The sequence below is a fragment of the Physeter macrocephalus genome, chromosome 4 (assembly GCF_002837175.3).
Source record: "Physeter macrocephalus isolate SW-GA chromosome 4, ASM283717v5, whole genome shotgun sequence".
NCBI lineage: Eukaryota > Metazoa > Chordata > Mammalia > Artiodactyla > Physeteridae > Physeter > Physeter macrocephalus.
This window is the reverse complement of record NC_041217.1, coordinates 34,897,641-34,911,529: the sequence shown is the minus strand read 5'-3', so window position 1 is coordinate 34,911,529 and position 13,889 is coordinate 34,897,641. Positions and strand designations below refer to the sequence as shown.

Sequence of the window (13,889 nt, the reverse complement as noted above, 5' to 3'; positions counted from 1 at the left end):
GAGAAAAGGGAACCCTCTTGCACTGTTGCTGGGAATGTAAATTGATACAGCCACTATGGAGAAGATTATGGAGGTTCCTTAAAAAACTAAAAATAGAATTACCATATGACCCAGCTTCCTACTACTGGGCATATACCCAGAGAATACCATATTCAAAAAGACACATGCACCCCAATGTTCACTGCAGCACTAGTTACAATAGCCAGGTCATGGAAGCAACCTAAATGCCCATCAACAGACAAATGGATAAAGAAGATGTGGTCCATATATACAATGGAATATTACTCAGGCATAAAAAGGAACAAAATTGGGTCATTTGTAGAGATTTGGATGGATCTAGAGACTGTCATACAGAGTGAAGTAAGTCAGAAAGAGGGGGGGGATGATAGTGTGATGAATTGGGAGATTGGGATTGACATGTATACAGTAATATGTATAAAATGGATGACTAATAACCTGCTGTATAAGAAAATAAAGTTCAAAAAAAAAAGCTACAGAAAAAAAATATGAGGGAAAATTGTTGAAGACACGAAGTGGGGAAATGTGGGTCAGTTAGCAATGTAGTCATTATGTTCCCAGGTCATAAGAATGGACATAAAAAAAGACTCAATGGAAATACATCAAAATATTAACTGTGTTACCTGGGGATGGGGAGGTGGATTTACAAATTGTGATTTTTCCTTGTTTATGTTTTTACTCAATTAAAGTATAATATTTTGTAATCAGAAAAATTTTACTTCATTTAAACAAAACCCAATATGTGAACCTTCTCAAATGAATTAGGAGTAGTCTTTCTAATTATAAAAGAACCCATAAAGTAAAATAATAGCCCCTCATGTGCATTTAACATATGAGTTTATCTTTAAAAATTCAGTTTATAAACAACTCTTCAGGAGCATATCTACTGCATACAACAAAGGGCAAACCTATTGTGTTTGAAACACTCCAGGAAATAAATCAGTGCATCTTTAGAAATGACTATATGCCCATTGTGAAGAGTATTCCAATCAAAGGTTTTGACAGAAACAATAAATGGAGACTAGTTCCCACTACAAAAGGTATTTCAAGGTAAGATAATCATGATTAACTGGTAGGGTCTAGGAAGTCTCAGTGTTGTCATAACTTGCATTTGATTTTCAACCCAAATTGAAAATCATACAATCTTTCTTCCTGTCAAGGCAGCCTTTTTGGTATAAATGACCTGTTAGTGAGATTTAAGAATGTGGTGTCAGAGGACCTGTCAGATTCAAAACAAACCCCAAGACTATTCTGGCAAATGAGATATAAAGTTATGACACATATAACTTGGGAAAACTGTCAAAGGGAAGGACGTAGAGCATTTGGCAGGCTGCTTGTAAGTTACACACATCACTGGAATAATGATTTCCCAGGTCAGGGTTACGAATCGGAGGCCAGGACAAACTCTATAACCACATTCATCTCTTGTTCCCTAGTGTGAAATGATCGTTTGCCAAAGAACAAAAGGTACCCCAATGCACTCGGCAATCAAACTTCTCGAGACCCTCAGCTTATTGATTTATTTATTACACTGAGGCGCGGGGTGCAGAATGTTAAAACCTAAGGTTCTAAGATTCTAAAAGACATTCTAAGCGGATATTCTGAGCTGGGGGGAAAAGAAAAAGGGAAAAAAGGGAGAGGGAATAAAGGAAAGGCAGTCTCATTAAAACTCCAAGCAAACATCCCGCTGATAATTAATCCTCCTCCCCTCCCACCCCCAATTATATGCAGCTTTCCTTACTGAGCCTCCACTTTTGCCATAGACATAAACAGCCCTCTGGGGTACAAACGTGGGGCTGGGGAACGTTCACAAAACAGAGGTGGGAGTTGGGACACAGGGCTAAGGTGGCACCAGGAGAGAGGGAGGGGAGATCTCTGCAAGGCGTCCAGCACAGGAGGAAACAAACACCCTGTACACAATGTGGTGTCATGAAGGGCAAAGGCTGGAACAGCCACTTGCAGAGGCTGAAGCAGGAAGGAAGATGGGAGCGGGGGGTTGGGAGGGTTAAAAGGGGTGATTGGGGACAATTCAAGAGGTGCTGGGACTCGGGGACCTGAGAAGATCCACAGCCTACTGAATATTAAAGAGTTGCAGAAACGGACAACCGAGTTTAGAACACTCCAGAAAAAGCTCCGTTTTTAAAAGACTGGCTGTGAGTGAGCTTGGAGGACTTGGCGGACCAGAGGGGTCAGAGCTGAAATTCCAGCTGCTTCTCTTCACTATTCCCTATCATGTCCTCTTATAAAGACCACTCACAGTGGTATCCTGTACTAAGCAAAACATAATTCTGCAGTTAAAGTCATCATATGCTGCTAAAATCATCAGCCATTTCTAGGCCCACACCACTGAGAAAGAACTGATTCGGTTATTCATGCAATTCTTGGCAGGCACTGTTCTGGGTGCTGAGGTATAGCAGTGGGATGACAGATGCAGTGGAGTTGACAGAGACTCAGGTGATTCTAACATGTTAGGGGCTATGATGTGCAGAGTACAGGAGGGGTATCCGGCTCAAGCTCAGGCTTCCAGGAAGATGTGGCGTCTGAGCTGAGACCTAAAGGATGAGTTCCAGTGAACCAGCATGAAAACATAGCACAGAGATGATTCCAGGGAGCGGGAACAGCACGTGCAAAGGCCCTGAGGCACAGGATATGTCTCTTTAGCAGGACTGAAAGCCATTCGGAAGCCTCTGGGTTCTCCAGGTTTTGGATTATCTGCTCCTTCACTTGCCTGCAGGGATGAGTGTGGACGGTATATTTTGTAATCCTTTGAGGAAAATGCCTGATCTCCTCATTCAGCTGCAAACTCATCTAAGCACCTTCCAGACTCTACAGTGAGCATGTGATACCAACGCTGCTAGGAGCTCCACCCAGGGTGCTGAGAGAGGTGCCAGGAATATAGACTGCAGTGAGGGCCATCCCTAGTGCCTTTATTCCTCCTCTCTGGGGCATCAAGAAGTCCTCTGCCCTCAAGCCATCTCGAGACTAGAGGGGCCTTGTCACTCACTGCATCAGGACGGTGAAATGTGGCTGCAGAGATCCTGGCATAGTCGAGAGAGGCTCTGAGGGAGAGCCATTCTCTCTCCTGGCCCTTGGGATAATTCTGCTTATGGGACATAACAAAGAAGCTGGATTAATCCCTCCAGGCAAGTCCTGAGCAGACTGTGCACACCCACTGAACTGGATAGTTCAGGAGGATGAGGATGAGGACAGGGAGAGTTCTCAGACCTCCTGGATTCAGGATAGACACCAGGCATGTGAAATCCAGGTCCTCTCCAGGGTCCTCAGAATCATGTCTAAGACACAAAGAGAACTTGCCCAAATCTCCTCCTCCCTGGTACTCCCCCCAGCACATTTTCCAAGTACTTTATCATCCACTCTCTCAACACAGGCTTCAGGGCCAGACAAGCTGGCTTCAAGCTCAGGTCCGCCTTGCTGGGTGCTGGAGCAGCCCCTGCCAGCCCCTCCCCCTCACTCTCTGCCTGCAGTCACAGTGGGTTCTCAGACTCCCTCCAAGTCCGGCTCCTGGCTCACCTCTGGGCCGTCTCAGCACGGCCTCAGACATCCCGCCCTGCTCCTTGGTCTGGATAACTCCTTGTCATGCCTCGAACTACACCCACACCTCCTCCCTGACCCTTGACCAGAGCAGCTCCCCATTACGTGTGCCCCTGCACTCTGCAAACACTCCTCATCCTTGTCACTGCCGGGTCCCCAGCCGGGTCTTGGGCACACAGCTGGCGTTCAATGGTTGTTGGATGCATAAATAAAGCAAAGGCACTAGGCATCTTACTAACCTCTCCCAGTCTCAATTCACTCAGCTAGAAAATGTGGGTAATAATACCCGCCTCACAGGGCTGTTTTAAGGCTTACATGAAATAATGTGAACAAAGCACTTAGCACTGTGCTTGGAACAGAGTAGGTGCTCAAAGAATAGTAGCCACGATAAAAGAAGAGTCCTCTACAACAGCCCTGTGAAGCAAATTCCACAGGGATCATCAGCCCCGTTTTAAAGAGAAGAGAGAGCTCCAGAGAGGTTTAAATGATTGCCCGGGACCCATGGGCTTTCCCCCCGCTGCCATGCAGCCTCCACACTGGGAGAGGCCACGAAATGCTCCCAGTGGGTTGTCTTCTGCATCCCCTCTCCCAAGCAGCCTCCTCTTCAGTCAACATTTAGGGAGCTCTACCTGGGGCGGGCACCATGCTAGGTGATGGGAAAGAGGGTAAAGGAGGGACAGCCTTGACCTTAAGGAGTCATGGCCTAGGAATCCACATGTTCCCCAGAACCAATTCTCTCCTTTTATGGAAATAAAACCCATGCCTTATAGCTGGGCACAAAGATTACCAGAAGAAAGACTGCACTACAGCTAAATGTGGCCATTTGTCTGATTTCTGGTAAAGGGGAGGGGTGCTGAGGGATGTGTGCCACCTCTAGGGTCATGCCCTGCCCTTCCCCTCTCCCCGCTTCCTCCTGGCTGGAACAAGATGTGAGCTCTCTTGGACCAGGAAGCCAAGGTGACAACCTCGTTAGGATGAAGCAACAGGCTAGAAGGCGGTTGGGTGCCTGACACCATGAAGTCGCCACACCAGCCCTCTATACCTGGACAGCTGGCTCCACGAGAGAAAAACAAGTTTCTGTCTTGTGTAAGCTTCTATTATTTCGGGTTTTTGCTGGAGCAGCTGAATCCACATCCTCGCCAATTCAGGAGTCCACGGTCCACTGGGGCAGTACAGTGTGTTGGGTTCTGTGGGGGCAGGTATACACACATCTGCTTTCTTCACCTGCCCCAGGAAAAAGCATGGGCTTCCGCACCTCTGAAGGATCGGATGGACATGACGATGGAGGCACATTCTGGCAGCACATTCAGAGCAAAAGCTCCAACGACTTGAGCTAAACACCTTGGTGGTACCCACCCACCTCCCACACCAGACCTGACTATGGACAGAGGGCCAGGATCTGCTGAGGGGTCCCTGTGCATGAGGCCAGGCACTGGCCAGGGACCCCGCTTCAGGCATCCACCATGTACCTCACCCCAAAGGTGCTGAAGTCCAGGCCTTCAAGCTAATTTTGGAATAGTTAACTCTCCCGTATGCGCTTATGGACATTTCCCTTGCATTATCTGAGACCATGGGGGACAGTAGCTAAGCAGAGTTCTGACACCTCGTAAATTTTGCCTCCCCTTATCTGTAGTGAAACCAAGCCCTTCTTGTTCTTACTGGAAAAAAAAATGCTGCTGGCAGTCTGTGACCTCTGCTTCATCTGCTGCAGTTTAGAGACATGAGAATGTACATCAAAGACAGACAGACATGGTGGAAATCTCATCCATTTGCCTTCCCATCCAAGCCATGAAGATCGACTACTAGGAATAAAGCCTTAGCTTTAAGTGCCAGATCGTATCGGATTGTGTTGTGATGTCAGGTGCTGAGCCAACATGTTTTACTGGATTTTTTTTTTTGTTGACAGAGAAAGCAGGGACTGGAGATGCTCAGGAGGCGTGGCTCCAGGGACAGGTGTGCAGTTCACCCCACTTCTCAGAGGGGTGTCTCCTTCTAGAAAGGTTTGGTCTCATGTTAGGCTTTGTAGGAGAGTTCAGAGATGTTCAAGAAACATTTGTTTTCTTTTGAAGTTGGTACAAAGGAGAACAATTGTTCTGCTCTTCTGCAAACCATCTCTGTATTAGGGATGGGACCATGGTGTGGTTCAGCCACGTATCTGGTTAATGAAACCCACATGAGAATCTGTAACGTCATACACCAGGTGCGATGTGAACTGACTGTGATTCTCCCAGGCAGCTATGAGATTGGGAGTTCCCAAAGGCGGGGTTACGTCTCACCACCCTTCTGCACACAATTCAAACCAGTTCAGCAATTTGGCCTGACCTATTATGGATCAGGCAGTGTTCCAGCAATTAAAGGAGATAGAACAAAAAGATAGGACATCATCTCTACGTTCAAGGGGCTTACAATATGAGACAAAACTTACATGTATGTAACAGTGAAGTTAAAACAAACAAAAATGTAATACCAAGATATGTGGGAGGCTAGTCTAGGCAGAACTAGAGAGATTTCATAGAGAAAAAGGGAATGGAGCTAGCCTTGCACGGTGAGGCAAGAGAATTCAGATACATGAAAGAGATGGATAATCCCTTCAAACAGCAGGGGGAAAGCTGGATGGTCAGGAATGAAGAGAGCAGGTTTGGGCTATGTTCTCCTTTCTTTCAGGGCTCAATTTCTCGGCGGTGTTATTTACACTGCCTCCATGCTCTGACTATCAAGGGGGGAATGATTTGTTCCTATTCCTGATGTTTCCTGCCCAGAAGACAGCTTCAGGTACACCACACTCCTGGCCTCTCTCGTGCCCTCATCTGATTAATGAGTTTGGGAGGAGACCCTGCACGTGTGCAGGCCAGCCCCTTCGCTCTCCTTGGGATCTGCCTGCCAGGAGCTTGTTCTCTCTGTCCCTCCTGCCACCAGAGATACAGGGCAGACCCACACAGGGGTAGGCTTGTGCTGGTCAGCTACACAAGGGTGGGTCTAATCCTGGGGCTTAATATTGGGAAGCCTTCTTGGATGCAAATATAATGCATATTCTCTGATATTAGCTTTATCACAAAAATAAAAGGTGATATTTTGACTGGTACCCATCTTACTTATTATCTCTCTCTTGATTCAGAACTCTGGGAGAGATGTATGCAAATTAAGAAGTACCCCTGAACCCAACTCCCACCCTCTTCATTTCTCAAGCTCCTCTAATCTTGCTCTGACCCTATACTCAACATTACTCTCACTGTGGTCGATAACTCTTTTCCCGATAACAGCCTAAAAGATAGTTTTTAGTCCTCAACATATTAAAGCTCTTTGATTCTAAGATATACTTAAGTTGTTTAGCATTTTTTATCTCTGAAATCAGAAGATGCCTTACAATCAATGATATGTCACAGTTTAATTGGCAGCATTGTTTCTCAGTGGGCCATAGAATACTGGTGTGTCTTATCATCCATGGCATCTTCTAGTCACTGACATGTAGTTCTGTAGCATTTGAAAACGTCCTTTTCTGCCCCTCCTTGGCTTCTGGGACATCCCACTCTCCTGGTCTCTCCCCCTCTGATGGCGGTCCATCTCGGGAATCCTACATGTATCCTTTATTAACTGGTATTCCTTGGGGCTCTGCTCTAGACCTTGTTGCTTCTTACCCTCCTCTCTCTCGAGTTTTCTCAGCCTCTCCCTTAGCTTCAATTGTCACCTGGATCACAATGATCCCCAGGTTTATACCTCGAGCTTCGATCTCTCTTCCGAGTCCACAGAATCTCCCACTGGATACTTGAACTTAGCTCAAAACCACAGATTCAAAACTGGAACTGGTCCTGCTCCCAGGGAAACCTGCCCATCCTCCAGTGTTTCTCCTCCCTGTGAAAGTTGTCCAAGTCATTGCAGACTCCACCCTCTTGCTTGTCTCCATATTCAGTAAATGACCAAGCTCTGATCATTTTATTTATCAGATGTCTCTTGGATCTGTCTACTTTTCTCCATTCCCACTGCTGTTAAGTCAGTTCAGGCCTCTCTCATCTCTCAGCACCCTCCTCACTGGTCTCCCTGCCTGCTATCCATTCTCTTCACAGCAGCCAGGATGATCTTTCTAAACACAAATGCGTTTTTGTGACCCTTCTCTTTTAAAGTCTTTGCAGATGCTGCCCCTCTGCCAGGGAACACTCTCTCTTTAATCCCCTATGCTCAGCACACCCCGCTCCCACGCACCTGGTGGAATTCAGTTCATCATGGAAGTCTCAGCTCAGATGCCACCTCTGTCAGGAAGCCTTCCTTGATTTCTTCTGGCTGGGCTGAATTAGATGCCTGTCTTATAAGCTCCCATAGCATCCTGTTCGTACTCTTATTACAACTCTTGGCACTCTATTTTATACTTGAAACTGCATATTCACTTGTCTGTCTCCCTGGTGAGACTGTTAGTTCTATGCCAGGAGTGTATGTCTGGTTCACTGTTGTATCTCCAAGACCCAGCACTACCCCTGGCATTTTTATGGAATGAACTAATCAATAGATCAGTGAAAAGATGGGTCTGAGTGGAATAATGTAAGGTGGGACAGGATTTGAAAGACTATGAATGACTTAGGATGGGTGACTTTGAGGACAGGACTGGCCCCCAGTCCAAGTGCAAGAAACTTGGTGTCCTCAGGTGGCTACATTGTCAGCCTGACTCCAGAAGGAATTTGCTGACCTGCGCAGAAAAACTCCTGTAATTCACTCTGATCCAGCTTAATGCTGAGCTGAAAATTTATGGACCTATTTAAAAAGAAGAAATAAAAATGATGGATGTTAGAAATTACCCTATGATACAAATGCTCTCCTTAAAGGAATTAAAATTTCACCCCAATATGGGTCACCAGCCTTCCTCGTGGAGACTATACTGAGTCTGAGGAAACAATGTTGGCATAGCTATCTGAAGGGGGGCCCACACATAAATGGTTACATTAAAGCAGTGGCTTGGAAACATCATGACAATTCTCCTTCTGTTCTTCACAACTGCAGTTAGATAAAATTAAATTAGCCAAATGTCTCTCCACTAAGTGAACAGATCGCAAATCTTCCACTGAAAGCAGGTGATAATTTTCCAGGATGGCTACAGATAAGAATTTAAAATTGACTTGATTTTTCCCCTTTTGTTTATAAAAGGATATGTGTGCATTGTATAAAATAAATGAAATATATTGAAAAGTAGAAAATATTGGCTCTTAAGACCACCATGCAGAAAGCTTCAGTTAACGTGTTGGTACACTTTCCATCTTTCTTCCACTCATATACATTTTTATGTAGTGACAGTTACTGCATATATAGTTATATATTCTGCTTTTTTCTCCACTTAACATTATATTTGAAACATTTTGCATTCCATTCAAACTTCTCATACCATCATCATAACAACTGCCTTGATTTACCATATTTTTTTATTTAACCAGTCCCCTCTGTCTGGGCTCTAAAGTTATGAGAATTTCCTTTAGAAAGCTCTATTAACTCTGCACCTATTTTTTCTCCCCAAGTTCCTATTCTTCCCTCTGAATCCTAAATCTCTGTCTTGAGCCCTGGCTTCTTTTCCCAGTTCCAGACCTGCCTTTCTGAGTAGCTGTTAAACACTCCACTTGGATACCCCACTGGCCTTTAAACGCAACAAGTCAAACCGAGCTCCTCACCTTTCCCTCTCACCACCTCTTCCTCCTGACTGGCTTCTTCTGTTGCCGGTGCCTCCATCTCTCCACCCACCGGGGGTCAGTCCCCTCTCACCTCCCTGTATCTGCTCCCCACATCCTATTATTTACAACCTTTCAGACTCTCCTCCCAGAATGTCTCAGCCACCTGACCCTTCCAGGCCAGATTCAGCAAATACAGGTCACCCAGTTAAATGTGAATTTCAGATAAATGGGTACATTTTAGCATACACATGCCCCATCGATATTTAGGAAATACTTCAGCTAAAAATTATTCTTTGTTTATATGAAATTCACATTTAACTGGATATCTGTGTTTTATTTGGCAGCCCGACTCCTGTCTCGGTTTCTCCTGCCCACACCATAACACCTTTCATCCTTACTATAAGCCGCAGTCACCTAATGGTCTCCTTGTCTGTATGTCAAATTCATTAATTTTTGCAAATCACAGCTCGAACAGTGTCACGCTTTACTCACCACCCCTGGTGGTTTCCCACTACCTCATTCCTCAGGCTCACATTTAGAAACGTCAAGAGGCTATAGCCCAGATCTTCCTCTCCGGCCCATGCCCCACTGCTGACCTTCAGGGTTCTCAGCTCCAGCTGCATAACCTGGAGGTTCCCCCTCTCCTGCTCTCTCTGGCTCTTCTTCCCCATCTCCCTTCCACCACCTCACTCAGGCCCTCATGATTTCTCACCTGAGCCTCCTTGATAGCCTCCATGCCTCTATATTTGTGGAACCCAAATCTTCATGTCACTTCCATGTTTAAAACCCTCTCTGGACCCCTCATCCCCCCAGGATAAAGTCCAGCCCCTTATTCTGGACTATGGGGCCCTTCACAGCCCAGGCTCTGCCTTTCAATTCAATTCAGCTCAATTCAGCAAACAGCCCCCAGTACCTTCCATGTGCTGGGCCCTGCCAGAGATATGAAACCAAAGGACCTCAGCTCATAGGCGACAGATGAGTAAACATGCAATTGATGCAGTGTGATGGTCTTAGCAGAACCACAGGAGGCCTTGGAGACTTAACCAGTTAGTGGCAACTCCTGCAGGGAGTTAGTGCAGAACTGGGGTTACAGTTAAATCTCCAGTCCCAGGTCCAGGGCTCTTTCCACTACTCAGTGCAGCCTGGCAACAAAAACGTCTGTCTTGCCCAAGACGATGAACCAAAACAAAACAAAAAGATACAAGATGATCTGAGATTAAAATATAAATTAAGTATTAAAATGCAAAGCCCATAAAAGTTACTACAGGGATTCTAAATCACAGTGAAACAGGAGCATTTAAACACTGCACTTATAAGATGGAAACACAGAGAGATGGATCACACTCAAGCTGAGCCCTGATGAAAGCTCATCCCTCATTTACACTGGTCAACGAACACAGAACTGAGATAACAACTTACTTGCAGATGCTAAGTACCACTGGGGCAGGGACAGAATGAGGACCTGTGACTTTTTATTCTGATATCTGTGAAAAACTAGAAGATTACTTTTAAAAAATCTAATGAATAAAATGCACAGGCTAAAGGCTTGAATTTATTTCAAAGAGCCAAGAAACTTAATTAGAGAAGCCACGAAGTGATTTCTAAGAGAATTCCAAAAGGAGATTAGGAGGGTATCACCTCAAAAATCAGGCAGAGAACCTCAGAGGGAAAGGAGAACACAAGAGATCATCTAGTTGAAAGCATGGCTTTCAATCCAGGAGAGAGATCGTCTGTGTTCGTGGGACCACGTTTTTAAACTGCGGGCTGAGAGCAGGTCAAGTAAGTAATTTAGTGGGTCATGACAGTCAATTTCTTTTTAAATGAAAGTGAATAGAATCTAGTAGAAAACACGAGGTTGCATTTCATGCAGCAAGAGTTAAGTGCTGAGTTTTATGTATAATTGTGTGTGTGCACATGTGTTCATTAGTTCGTAATACAATATACATTGAGTCAAGAAAGTCTGAGAAACACTTTTCTAGAAAACTTTTATTAGAAAGGGTTTTATTTTTAACACATACTAAGCACACTCAGTTATGAGTCCTGACCCTTTTCCTCATTTTTGGAGTCTGTGCTAAAATTAAACAGAGAATGGGGGTGGAAGGTTAGAATTGGAAGGAGGAAACAAATGAGCAGAGTGTAAATGAGTGAACTGATAACAAGAGACTAGAGACCAAAGGAATGAGATGGATGAGTTCTGGGCTTTTTCCAAAAGCCTCCTGTTTTATGGTAACTAAGGATTCCCTGGCTATTCTCATTGGAGCAACTGGGTACACAGTAGCTGCTCAATAGTTACATGTCCTATAACCTTCTAGAAGCACCTGTATTCTCTCTATGGTAATAGTTGCCAAGCAGTGTGACTGGTGCCTTTTAAATAATGTCAGTCTCCTCCTTGAGGAGCTCCTTGCAGCAGCTCCTTGAAGGCTGGGCTCATGTTTGATCCACTGATGCATTCCCACCTCTGAGACAGCTGCCTCAATAAATTTCAGTTGGATTGAACTAAAAGGCATCAAAGGACACTAAAGATCTAGTTCTAATAGCTATTGGATGCTTAAACCCTCTCTACAAGAACAAACTGATTTCAGTTCATTGAGCAGAAGGTACTCTAATTAGAGGAAAACAACAACAACAAAACTCGGAAGTTTCCAAGGGAAAAAGAACTTGGACTCTCTTACACCTCTTGGCCCAGAGGTCAAGTTCATTCAAAGGACCTGTGTTATCCTTTTAAAGAATAAGAGCGTCTTGAAATGTCAGACATTCTTTAGGACGTCAAGCTTGGACCTACTTTCTGGACCCAATCTGGCTCCTGGGGATACCTGCTTTTTCAAGTCTGGACAGCTTGAGGGCAGCAACCACTTTGAATCTGAAGCTGCTGAGCTATTTCAGAGGCCCCATCCACACTGCTGGCTAGAGCTGGCAGGATGCCCAGGAGGGCCCGAGGCGGCGGGCTGGACTTGGAGAAGTAGTTAATTGACCAAATAAATCAAAATTGAACCAAGCCCTGGTTGCTTCCCCACAAGAAGCCCAGGCTGAGGAGAAATGAGACGGGGCTGGGAAGTAATCATTTGCCTTCCTCACCCTCTGCAGCTCTTCCTACTTCCATGCCTAGGTGTCCAAACCCAACCCCTAATAGTGCAGCTGTTTAGCTTGGGGCGGGGGGGTGGGGCGCGTGGTGAGGTGTCGATAAGGAAGCCCTGAGCATGAATATGTAAGGGAGATGGCACTGGTCTGAGGCTAGACTCCTTGGAAAGGCATATGGTGAGCTATTAGTGAAGGGAATGGGTGAAAGATGCCCTACACCAAAGGATCAAATTCAAATTCAAAGGAAAGTCCACTAGTCACTAGTGACTCTTCTTCCCAGCCAGGCAAATGTCCTGAGAGAGCTATCACTGAAGGAAAGTCCTCTTTATTGCGGACACTGATTAGTATTAAAGGTAGAGATAAGTATCCTTTCCCTGCAGTGATACTAAAGCAATGGCTTTACCCTTAATGTGTACTGTTCCTTACACACAGTCAAATCTCATGTCTCTATGGATGAGAAAGGCAAAGAACAGAATAATAATCCTGTCTGTAGAGTTCAGCGGACACTAGGAATCCAAAACTTATTTCGACAAACAGTTTCAGCCTCCATCCCCCACTGAATCTCTATCCCAGTCTCCCTCCCACCATCTGCCAGCACACACTGAAGGAATACAAAGCATCCTTGGGTTAACCTGAGTAGAATATAATCAAGAGGACAAGTTGGCTCAGGGTCAGGGGAGAAAAGAGGCTGCATATCATATACTCTCAAATCAAGCAGAAAACAAAGTTTAGGCTTTAGAAAAAAAATACTATCTATGTCTTGATACTTGGTTTGAATCTCAAGTCTGACTTCAGTGTAACAATGTCTCCCTGCCTCAGTTTCCTAAGAAAGCACACCCAAAGATTAAAAAAAAAAAAAAAAGTCCACAATGTCTAGCAGTGTCTGGCAATTGAATGGGCCAGCAAACTACATACTAACACTGGGAATGAAGTGTTGTTAAATGGATCAGAGCAGAGGTTCTGGAGTCAGAGCGACCCCAGGATGCTGGCTCCATGGACCTCATCAGCTACGAAGACTTGGGAAAGTTCCCCAACCTCTCTGAGCTGTCAGTGTCTCATCTACAAAATGGGGATAATAAAACTACTTCATAGGGTTAGTGTAAAGATGAACTGAGAATCTGTATGTAAAATGCCTGATACAGAAGAGATGACCATCAGTGATGGGTATTATTAGGAGGGCTTGCCCCCTCAGAGAGGTAAACATGCCCCCACTAAAGAGCTGTTCTGCAGCTGCCTCAGGCAACCAGATGAATCTCTCAAAGGCCACTGATGCTCAAATACCAAATACCCACACGTTCCCCCATGTCATTCCTCCTCCCTGCACACTCCCTATTACAGGGCATGGCACGCCGCCTCCCAAGTTTCCAAGTGAGAGATCTTGCTGTCCTCATTGACTTCCCTCTCCTCCCACAGCCAAACCATCATCAGGTGCTGCTGATTCTACTTCTTAAATATGTCAACTCCATTTGCTACTCTGCCCACCACAAATATTAGTTCGGGGCCCCACCAACTTATCCCTAGATAACAGGTCTCCAGGCTCATCTCCCTGCCCCGGCCTTCCCCCTTCAATTAACTCTGCAACTACAGTTATCTTTC

The 13,889-nt window shown here is 45.2% G+C and overlaps 1 protein-coding gene across 1 annotated transcript in view; it reads right to left on the bottom strand.

The window, feature by feature from the left end:
* Positions 1 to 13,889, bottom strand: part of KCNH1 (potassium voltage-gated channel subfamily H member 1) — a 436,627-nt gene that overhangs the window by 118,449 nt on the left and 304,289 nt on the right. The window lies entirely within an intron of this gene.